Raw genomic sequence first — 9,941 nt, 5'->3', positions numbered from 1 at the left:
TCACTCATTTTTGCATTTGACCCAATAACCTACTGTATTATTGCCTCGAGTCGGGCAAACCCATCTTCCTGTCTTCCACCATGCTGCTGCTAAGGAAGATGATAACCCTGCTGTTGATTTTGATTATTATATCCCTGTGGCCTTTGGTAAGGTGCCATATTATTGTCAGGTTGCATACCTCCCATATTTCCATTGTTGAGCTGTGGCTGAACTGGCCTGTATGGCTGATTTTGTTGGCCCCAATTCTGACCTCCCTGTCTTGGGTCCCCATAATTAGACACATAATTCATGTCCTCAAGGTAGTGATTATGCTCACTTTCTACATTCCATTGGTTACCAATTGCTGACTAACGCAAGATGTGCATAAGCCCCTATTGGTAGTATCTGCAATGTGTACCTGCTGCTTCTGCCCTGACTCTTCCACCTTTTTGGTGAGTATACTCATCTGTGTCATTAATGTGGCCATATTTTCAGCAAGAGTGTTGGATGGATCTAAGGGCACTGAGTGAACTACTGGAGTGATAGATGCATTCCTGGTTGTCCACCCCGAATTCTGTGCTATCTTGTAAATAAAGCTCTGGCTTTCTCTCCATTTTTTGCTTAAGAATTCTCCACCCGCTAAAGTATCAACATTACCCTTCATGCTATCTGTCAAACCCATGTAAAACTGCTGCCCCAACATCTGATCGAGAATACCGTGGTGCAGACATATGACCAACATCCCTTTGAATCGTTCCCATGTTTCTTGTAGTGTCTCCATTGATTTCTGTTTGAAACTAAAAATTTCATCAATTTGTTGAGCAGTCTTGTTGGGTGGATGAAACTTGTTCACAATTTACTTAACTAACTCCTCCCAAGTCGTTATGGAATTAATGGGGAGTGAGTTTAGCCAAGTTTGGGTAGCTCATGTCACTGAGAATGGAAACAACAACAGCTTTATTGCTTCCTGAGTTACGTTGGGCTACCTTTGAGTTTTGCAGATTGATAGGAAATTCTTCAAGTGCTATTGAGGATCTTCGATGTGTGACCCCGAAAATAGTCCCTTGTTTTGCAATAAGTGCATCATGTTGTTCGTGATTTGAAACGACTCAGCCTGTATCTGGGGGACTAATATCGTTGTGGCCAAGTTCTCTACTGTAGGTTGTGCCCAGTCACATAGAGCAGACTCTGGCACAAGAGGTTCTACTAGCGCTAATGGCGTAGTTGGGTCTACCACGTGATCCCCTATGTCTGGTTCAAGTTGTTAAGTTGATTATTTTGTTTGTTTTTCCGGTTAGCCCGATTCAAGGCCTTGAAAACTTTCTCGGGATCTGATAATGCTTCAAATACTTCACCAGTTCTCGATGAGTTTCTAGGCATGCACCTGTACAACCAAGTCAACAAACGTTAAAATTTCAATGTATCGATTGAAAATAAAGAAATCTGACTACACTAAGAATTTTTGTATTTCTTTCAACTGTAATTGATAACACCGTTAATTCCCCGGCAACGGTGCCAAAATTTGATCACGCCCAACTATGCCTTATAAAAAGGACTAAGTGGTCGCTGCAAATATAATCTAAGTATTTAGTCCAGAGTCGAATCCTCAGAGAATTAACCTATCAATTACTTTTGTTAGACTCACTAAATTCTTTGTAATCAACTTCCCAGATATTTAAATAACAATTGGTGATGGTTTAACTAACTATAACTGAATATAAGCAAGTAAACTAACAACTAACTATGATTGAGTTGTAAACAATTAAGAGAAGGATCTAAGGTTATGATTTCCCTTATTGACGGAATCCCTTCCTGTTATGTTTCATATAGATTTGCCTAATCATCTCTATTGATCATGAGCACTCTCATTACCGTAAATCTCTCCCGAGTAATTACGACAATTTACTAGATGCACTCTCCCGAGTTACGTTAGATGGATTTTATTACAACTCACTTTAGATTGCACCCAAGACTTCGTTATCCCTAATACCGCCTTTAAACCCTTGGTTATTGATCCCTCATATACTTTGGGAGTGGTGTTGTTCAACAATTACCTAAATATGCACTCTCTCCTGAGTAATACATATTAAATAGGCATAACTAATTGAGGATCCTATCAATTAACTACAACAAGAATGTAGTTGAACAAATAGAGATTAAACCGGACAAATTATATTAACATAACATGAAGTTCATCCTTCAACAGGTTCAATCAAAACCCTAGACTAAATATTTAGCTACTCATAATCATGTTCATCATAACAATAGCAAAATTCATCATAAATGGTAAAATACAAAAGGAAGAAAGGAAGAACTCGATATTGAATTATCCTCCTTGCCTCTTGCCTCTCCTTGCCTTCAACTAAGCTGTAAAAACCTTGATAATGTCCCTTTGGGCGAGCTGGACCTCTTATAGGTTAAGTGGAACTACCCCTGAATTATATTTTTCCGAACTGGACTAGCACGGCCGTGCTACTGACCACGCATATGGCATAATATTCCGCCTCGAACTCCTAGGCTAGTGCGGTCGCGCTAGTGGGCACGCTAGTGGATCATCATTTCAGCTCTTCTTTTCTCTCTTCTTTCAATGCACTCAGCTCCGAGGGGCTTCCCTTGCTTTAATTTAGCTCCAAATACAGTCCTAAGTCCTCGTACGCACAACTCGCTCCTGCAACACATGAAATTCACAATTAGAGCCAATTTATCATCATTTAACTATCCAACAACAGTGAAATATAGTCAAGATGGGGCATAAACAGTCGCCAAATTACATGAATCTAGCCTATTATCACCTAGCAAGTAAAATTTTAGGCACCATCACGGTCCCGAAGGTGGGATTTCCGGGTCGTGAGTGTATGGATTTTTTGAACCCAATTATGTTCTAGCTTGTACAGTCGCTCGATCTCCATTGTTTGAGTGCATCATGGAGAGGCAGTATGATGACCCTCATTTGCTCGTCCTTTGAGGCACGGTACAACATTGTGCTGCTAAGCAGGTTACTGTTGGAGATGATGGAGTTTTGAGGACGCAGGGTCGTGTTTGTGTGCCTGATGTGGATGGACAGTGTGAGTTGTTTCTTGAGGAGGCCCACAGTTCCCGATATTCTATTCATCCAAGTGCCGCCCAGATAAATCAGGACTTGCGGTAGCATTATTGGTGGATGAGGATGAAAAATGACAGTTGCATATGTAGCTTGGTGTCTAAATTATCAGCAAGTTAAGTATTACCATCAGAGACCTGGTGGTTTGCTTCAGAAGTTCGAGATTCCTGAGTAGAAGTGGGAGCGTATCACTATCGATTTCATTGTTGGACTCCCACAGACTTAGAAGAAGTTCTTGCAGTTTGGGACATATGGACAGGCTGACCAAGTCAGCGCATTTCATTGCTATGGCAGTTACCTATTCTTCAGAGTGGTTGGCAGAGATTTTCATCCGCGAGATTCGTCTTCACAGTGTGTCCATGCCTATCATTTCTAATCAAGGTACGCAGTTCACCTCACATTTTTGGAGTGGCAGGATAGCGTGAGTTGGGCACGTAGGTTAAGTTGAGCACAATATTTCATTGGATGGACAATCCAAATGCACTATTCAGATATTGGAGGATATGCTTCGCACTTGTGTTATGGTCTTCTGAGGCTCTTGGGATTAGTTCTTGCCACTTGTGGAGTTTGCCTACAATAATAGCTACCAGTTGAGCATTCAGATGGCTCCCTATAAGGCATTATACGGGAGGCGGTGCCGTTCGTCAGTTGGATGGTTCAAGCTGGGGAGGCTCGGTTGTTGGGTACAGATTTAATACAAGATTCCTTGGACAAGGTCAAGATTATTCAGGATTCTTCGCACAACTTAGTCTAGACAGAAGAGTTATGCCGACCGTAGAGTTAGTGATGTTGCATTCATGGTCGGAGAGAGTATTGCTCTATGTTTCACCCATGAAGGGTGTGATAAGGTTCAGAAAGAAGGGCAAGTTGAGCTCTAGGTGTTACGCCCCCTTTTTCTCGCAAAATTGGGTTTTGACATTTTGACAACTCCTTTTGAGAGAGTAGGGAAAAGGAATTGGTTGTTAGAGTCTCCCCCTAACAGATTAATGTGTGTTAGGTCACCTATAGCAAATAACTCAGATTATACTAGTTTGCATCACCAGAGATCGGGTAAAGGCTCAAATTACTTTGAGGGGAAGGTGATAGGCACCCCTCAAGGTGCATAATGGTGGGTCTTGGCCGAACTTAAATTATGCGGATTAGTTTAAGGAAGCGAATAAACTATTTAATAAGAATGGGGGGTCTTAAATTTTTTAGCCTATAGGATCACCCCGTGCAACATAAATAATACTTTGTATCTCCCCCAAGACGGGGTGTTACTCATATTATTCAGCGGGCACAGACAATCATCTCCTGCTACCCGATTACTATCTTTGAGTTTTTACCTAAAGTGCTCTAGTTGATTCTAACTCGCGTATTATGTGTGCACTACCCGTGCCTTACCTAAGGTCCTGGAGGCATTGGGACCTCTATTTAGGAAGGTCCTAGACTAGGCCAAAGGTTCTCAAAATTATAAAATACTAGGCGACAAGCAAAACAATTAGGGCTTTTCAAATAAAGACAGATATGGGCTCACGTTAACCTCCGCATGTAATAAGCAAATGCACGCAATTGATTTAGCAGGCTTTATTAATCTTAGAGTCCAATGGGCAGGATATCTATGTGATGAACAGGCGAGCAGTAGTATGTAGAGTCAGTTCTTAATGCGAGTGTTAGGGCCTATGTATATTTGCCTACTGGTTTTAATTTAGTACAATATTTGGGTGTTTCATGCGTTAATGAATAACAGTAAATCACAATCATAAGCCCAGAATTATTGTTCAATTAGGTATGTTGTCTAAGTGATTGAAAGTGATAATCGAATTCCGAATCAGTTAATAGAATCCTATCGGCATGACTTATACTAGTGTGATGATTATTATCCTATAGGCATGATTTCTAGGTTTGAACTGGTTTTAATCCTATAAACATTATTTCTATCATTGAACTGACTTTAATCCTATAGCCATGATTTCTAGCATGGAACTTGTTTTAATCCTATAGGCATGATTTCTGGCATTGGACTGATTTTAATCCTATAGGCATGATTTCTAGCATTGAGCTGATTTTAATCCTATAGGCATGACTGTTAACACACATTTATTGGACAGATAGATACACCTAAAGACAGGATTCTCAACAAATCATATCATCAATCCTATAGGTAAGATCTCTAGTGTGTAAACATAACATATGACTTATAGGTGGCCCCAATATTCTTCAGACTGAATGGCATCATTTTGTAGCAATACACTCCCCATGGTGTAATGAAAGCTGTTTTCTCTGCGTCTTCTTCATCCATCCAAATCTAATCATAACTCGCGAAGTAATCTACAAAGTATTGGAGTTCATGCTTGGCGTATTTGTCCATCAGAATGTGTATATTTTGTAGTGGGAAATCGTACTTGGGACTTGCTCTGTTTAAACCCCAATAGTCAATACACACCTTGACTTTTCCATCTTTCCTTGGAACCGGTACAATGTTGGCTAACCAGGTTGGGTACTCAACTACCCTGAGAACTTTGTCTTTGATTTGCTTAGTGACTTCCTCCTTGATTTTCAAGCTCATGTCTGGTTTGAACTTTCTGAGTTTCTGCTTCACTGGTAGACACATTGGATTGGTAGGCAATTTATGAGCCACTATAGATGTGCTCAGACCGGTCATGTCATCATATGACCGCACAAAAATATCCTCATATTCTTTCAGGAAACGAGTGTATTCTTCCTTCTCTGACGGTGACAGGTGAATACTTATGCGAGTTTCTTTGGTGGTTTCAAAATCTCCCAAATTGAATATCTCTGTTTCATCTAGGTTGGACTTAGGCTTATTCTCAAAATTCTCAACTTCTCTGATAACTCCTCAGGTATCACATCTTCTTCTTCCAAGTCACTATCCTTATGTTGTGTTGTCTCATTACATGTCACAGTCGTTGGTTCATCAAGGTAAGAAATAGTAATGTTGTAGAAAAAAATATGAAAGATAACGATAATAAAACATCAAATTATTTGATAAATGTTGAAACGTTAAATAAAATATCATCTAGATGACTTCAAAACAATGTTTTCCAAAACAAAATACTGAAATACAGATGTTTTTTTAAAACAAAATGCTCAAAAGACTTGTTTTTCAAATAACAATATTAGCCATGCTACCTCAGGACTCGTCTGGCCCTAGATGGTGTGATGGTCTAGTTCCTGAGAAATGCTCCCTTCTCCACCGTCTAAATGATAAGGCCTTCTTCTTCCTCCTCCTCCTCCTCAACTATCACGTTGCAATCCATATCTTCGTCTTCTAAGAACAAATTTCTTAGCTCATCCAAAGCTTCTTTTTCTTCGGATACCCATATTGTATCGGCCTGATGAAAGATCTGACTCAGATGCGACATTGGATGCTCAAGAGGGTAATAGGGACCACGCTATGGTGGCGACCAATCATCATATTCTTGCCATGTATACGGATATCCAAGCCCAAAAGTTGTACCATGACGCTTTAGCTGTATTGGTTTGGTAATGCCCTGGAGTTTCTTCCCAAGCCCTTTGTCGGGTTCATACTCTAACCATGCCAGTATGCTTTCTATTTTGTTGTTCCACCATTTATCTTTATCAATTGCATTGACACACTCGATGCGGTGATAAGTTTCTCCACCCAACTTTCTTCTGTTCTCTATGACCCGAACAGTTTGATTGGTGTAGATGGGATTGCTCCCATCTCCATGAATGATTACCTCTTGATGATTCCATTCAAATTTCAAAGCTTGGTGCAAAGTTGATGCGACAGCCCCAGCGGCATGTATCCAAGGTCATCCCAACAATAGATTATAGGAGGCGGATATGTCTTGCACATGAAATTCGACATCGAACCAAGTAGGACCCATCTGCAAACATAAATTGGTTTCCCTAATCATGGCTCTTTGCGACCCATCAAACGCCTTCACATTCATAGTTCTTGCTCGTATTTCATGTAAACCCTTGCCAACCATTTCAGAGTTATCAACGGACAGATGTTGAGGCTGGACCCTCCATCTATCAAAACCCTGGCAATGAACTTATCCTCGCATTGCTCTGTGATGTGCAGTGCCCTGTTGTGGATCAATCCCTCAGGCGGCAACTTGTCTTCGTGAAAAGTGATCTTGTGGCTCTCCAGCACTTGCCCCACCATGTTGGCCATTTCTCTGCTGGTGATATTGTTGGGCATGTACACTTCATTCAACACTTTTATCAGAGCATTCTTATGCGCCTCAAAATTTTGTAGCAGTGACATGATGGATATCTGTGCAGGAGTTTTCTTCAGATGATCAACAACAAAGTATTCTCTTGCTTGTACTTTCCTCCAGAGATCATCTAGACTAGTTTCAATAATGGGTTGTTTGGCAGCAGCTTCCTTGCTTGTTCCTCCTAATTTTTCAGGCGTATAGATTCTTCCAGTTCTGGTAATCCCTTGTGCAGCACCAGACTCTTCCTTGTTTGATTTTCCTTTTCTCCTAGCTTTGGAGACATAATCCCAAGGTACGGTGTTGGAATTGAAGGGTGGTGTGGATGCCACCGTCACAGTGAAGGGTGTGGCTACTTTTACTTCAAATGGAGTAGGTGTAGTTGCAGGTGCTGTCACTTCGATTTCAAATGGAGATAATGCGGCTACCTCAACTTCGATTGGTGGCTGTATCTATACCACAATAGGAGTGAGTGTGACTGTAGGTTTCTTAGGGTCATCACCTTCCCGAATAAGCCCAATTGACCCTTTAGGATCCCATTCTTCATCAATTTCTATCACATTTACTCCTTCACCCCTATGATCTGGGAGGGGATTGTTGTGCACATTGGGTGCATCTTCCTTTGCTTATATGACTTTGGTATCAATCAGGGTTCGAATCTTGTCTTTTAGAGTGCGACATTCATCAATAGTATGCCCCTTCATGTCGGAATGGTATGCATATGTTTTGTTTGGGTTGACCCATTAGGAGGAGTTTTCCATGGTGACAGCGGGTATAGGGGTGACATATCCGGCTGCCTTTAGTCTTTCATATATCTGGTCGATGGGCTTAGCAATAGGGGTGTATTATCTGGGCGGCCTGCGATATAAATTGGGTTGGGGTTTTTAATAGTTTTGATGGGTTGGAGGTGAATGATAATAGGCTGGCTGGGTGTTATAAGTGTGGTAGGCGGTAACAGATTGAGGATATCTGGGAGGTGAAAGTTGGTATGTGGGAGGAGGTGTTTGGTATGTGAGTGGAGATTTCGATCCTTTAGCTACCATCACTGGTCCTATCTCTTTCTTCCTTGATAGGCTTCCTGACTGCAATGCTTTGTTTGTAGCCTACAATGCCTCAAAATTAGTCACCATCCCGCTCTTGATCCCTTCTTTTATCCTTTCCCCTTGCTTGATGATGTCGGAGAATTTGTGATTCTCAATAACCATTAACCTTTCATAGTATTGTGGATCCTGGGCCCGAACGAAGAATTTGTTCATCTGCTCTTCTTCCAATACCGACCTTACTTTTGCAGCTTCTGATCTCCATTAAGTAGCATACTCGCGGAAAGTCTCCATCGATTTCTTCTTGAGGTTCTGTATGTAGAAGACATCCAGTGCATTTTCTGTATTGAACCTAAATCTATCCATGAAGTCCGATGCCACGCTTACCCAATTAACCCATTTTTTGGGATTTTGACTTATGTACCAAGATTGGGCATCTCCGATGAGACTTTTCATGAACAACTTCATGCGAATCTTTTTATCCTTCCCAACCCCCACGAGCTTGTCATAGTATGTTCTTAAATGTATCTTCGGGTCACCCGTTCCGTCAAACATTTTGAACTTAGGAGGTTTGTAACCTTCTGGCAGTTCCACGTCTTGCTGAATACATAGATCCTCATAATTCAGACCCTCAATTCCTTTGCCTCCTTCAACACCCTGGACTTAGCGTGTGAACTTCTTGAGATCATCTACCATATTCTTAATGAGCAGGTCCTTCTCGGCGAATTTTGGTGTGTATGAGATTGGTTGAGTGGAGTGGGGGTAAGGTTTCCACATATATGGGATTATTTGGTGGATGCCGGGTGTTTGAGTGTAATAGTGATCATTAGTTGAATTTTGCGGATCAGGGATAGGTTGGGGGTATTCTGAGGAGTATGGTAAGTGGTTTGTGGATATTAAGTCGGGAGATGCTGGTGTTGAGGGGGTGTCGATATGGGTAAATGATTAGGATTTTGAGGAGGTATTGCGTATTGGTGGGGTGCGGGAGGATTTTGCGGATGTTGGTTTGGTGTGTTTGGAGGAGGTACTAGGTTTTGAGAATTTTGTTGGTTAATGTCTGGGACGTTTAGGGTGAGGGAAAGGTTTGCCAGGTTGCGAACCTGCTCAAGCTCCCCTTGCAATTCTAGTATATTCTGTTCCAACCGTAGGATCAAATCATTTTGTGCCGGAGTACTCCGACCGTCTGAAGTTTCCACATTCTCAGGATGTGTAGCGTTGTCTTTCATGATACCACTCATATCATACCTCTTAGATTTTCCCTTGCTTTTCGGATTACTTGGAGGAAGAGGGGGTCGAGGCCCTTTGGATCTGGTATGATATGCTGACGATGCCAGTATGTGCGAACCAACCTTAGGGGATGGGAATAATCAAAAGAAAGAAAAAAACAAAAATTAACCAAGTCAGTAAAGATTCTGAAAAGTATTTGCAGTATTTAAATACGTATTGCAGAAATGTAAATTCGCGTCCTAATTTGGGAACCTCATTGTACCTGAGGTAGGCCTAGCGACAAGTAGATTTGGAGAAATTTAATGCCGATAAATGCCTCATTTCATTAATGTAATAAATAAGACGAACCTAAAAACGACAATAAATAAATGAGTCACTAATGACATTTGCCTTATTACATTCGAA

The 9,941-nt window shown here is 41.2% G+C and overlaps 1 non-coding gene across 1 annotated transcript; it reads left to right on the top strand.

Annotated features, from left to right (window-relative positions):
* The first annotated feature begins 692 nt into the window (after positions 1 to 692).
* LOC138869815 (small nucleolar RNA R71) lies at positions 693 to 799 on the top strand. The gene has a single exon (XR_011400068.1). It is a non-coding gene; the product is annotated as a small nucleolar RNA R71 (small nucleolar RNA).
* Positions 800 to 9,941: the final 9,142 nt, after the last annotated feature.

The sequence above is a fragment of the Nicotiana sylvestris genome, chromosome 5 (genome assembly GCF_000393655.2).
Source record: "Nicotiana sylvestris chromosome 5, ASM39365v2, whole genome shotgun sequence".
NCBI classification, from domain to species: domain Eukaryota; kingdom Viridiplantae; phylum Streptophyta; class Magnoliopsida; order Solanales; family Solanaceae; genus Nicotiana; species Nicotiana sylvestris.
The sequence above is the reverse complement of the archived record's forward strand: the minus strand, read 5'-3'. Positions and strand labels throughout refer to the sequence as shown.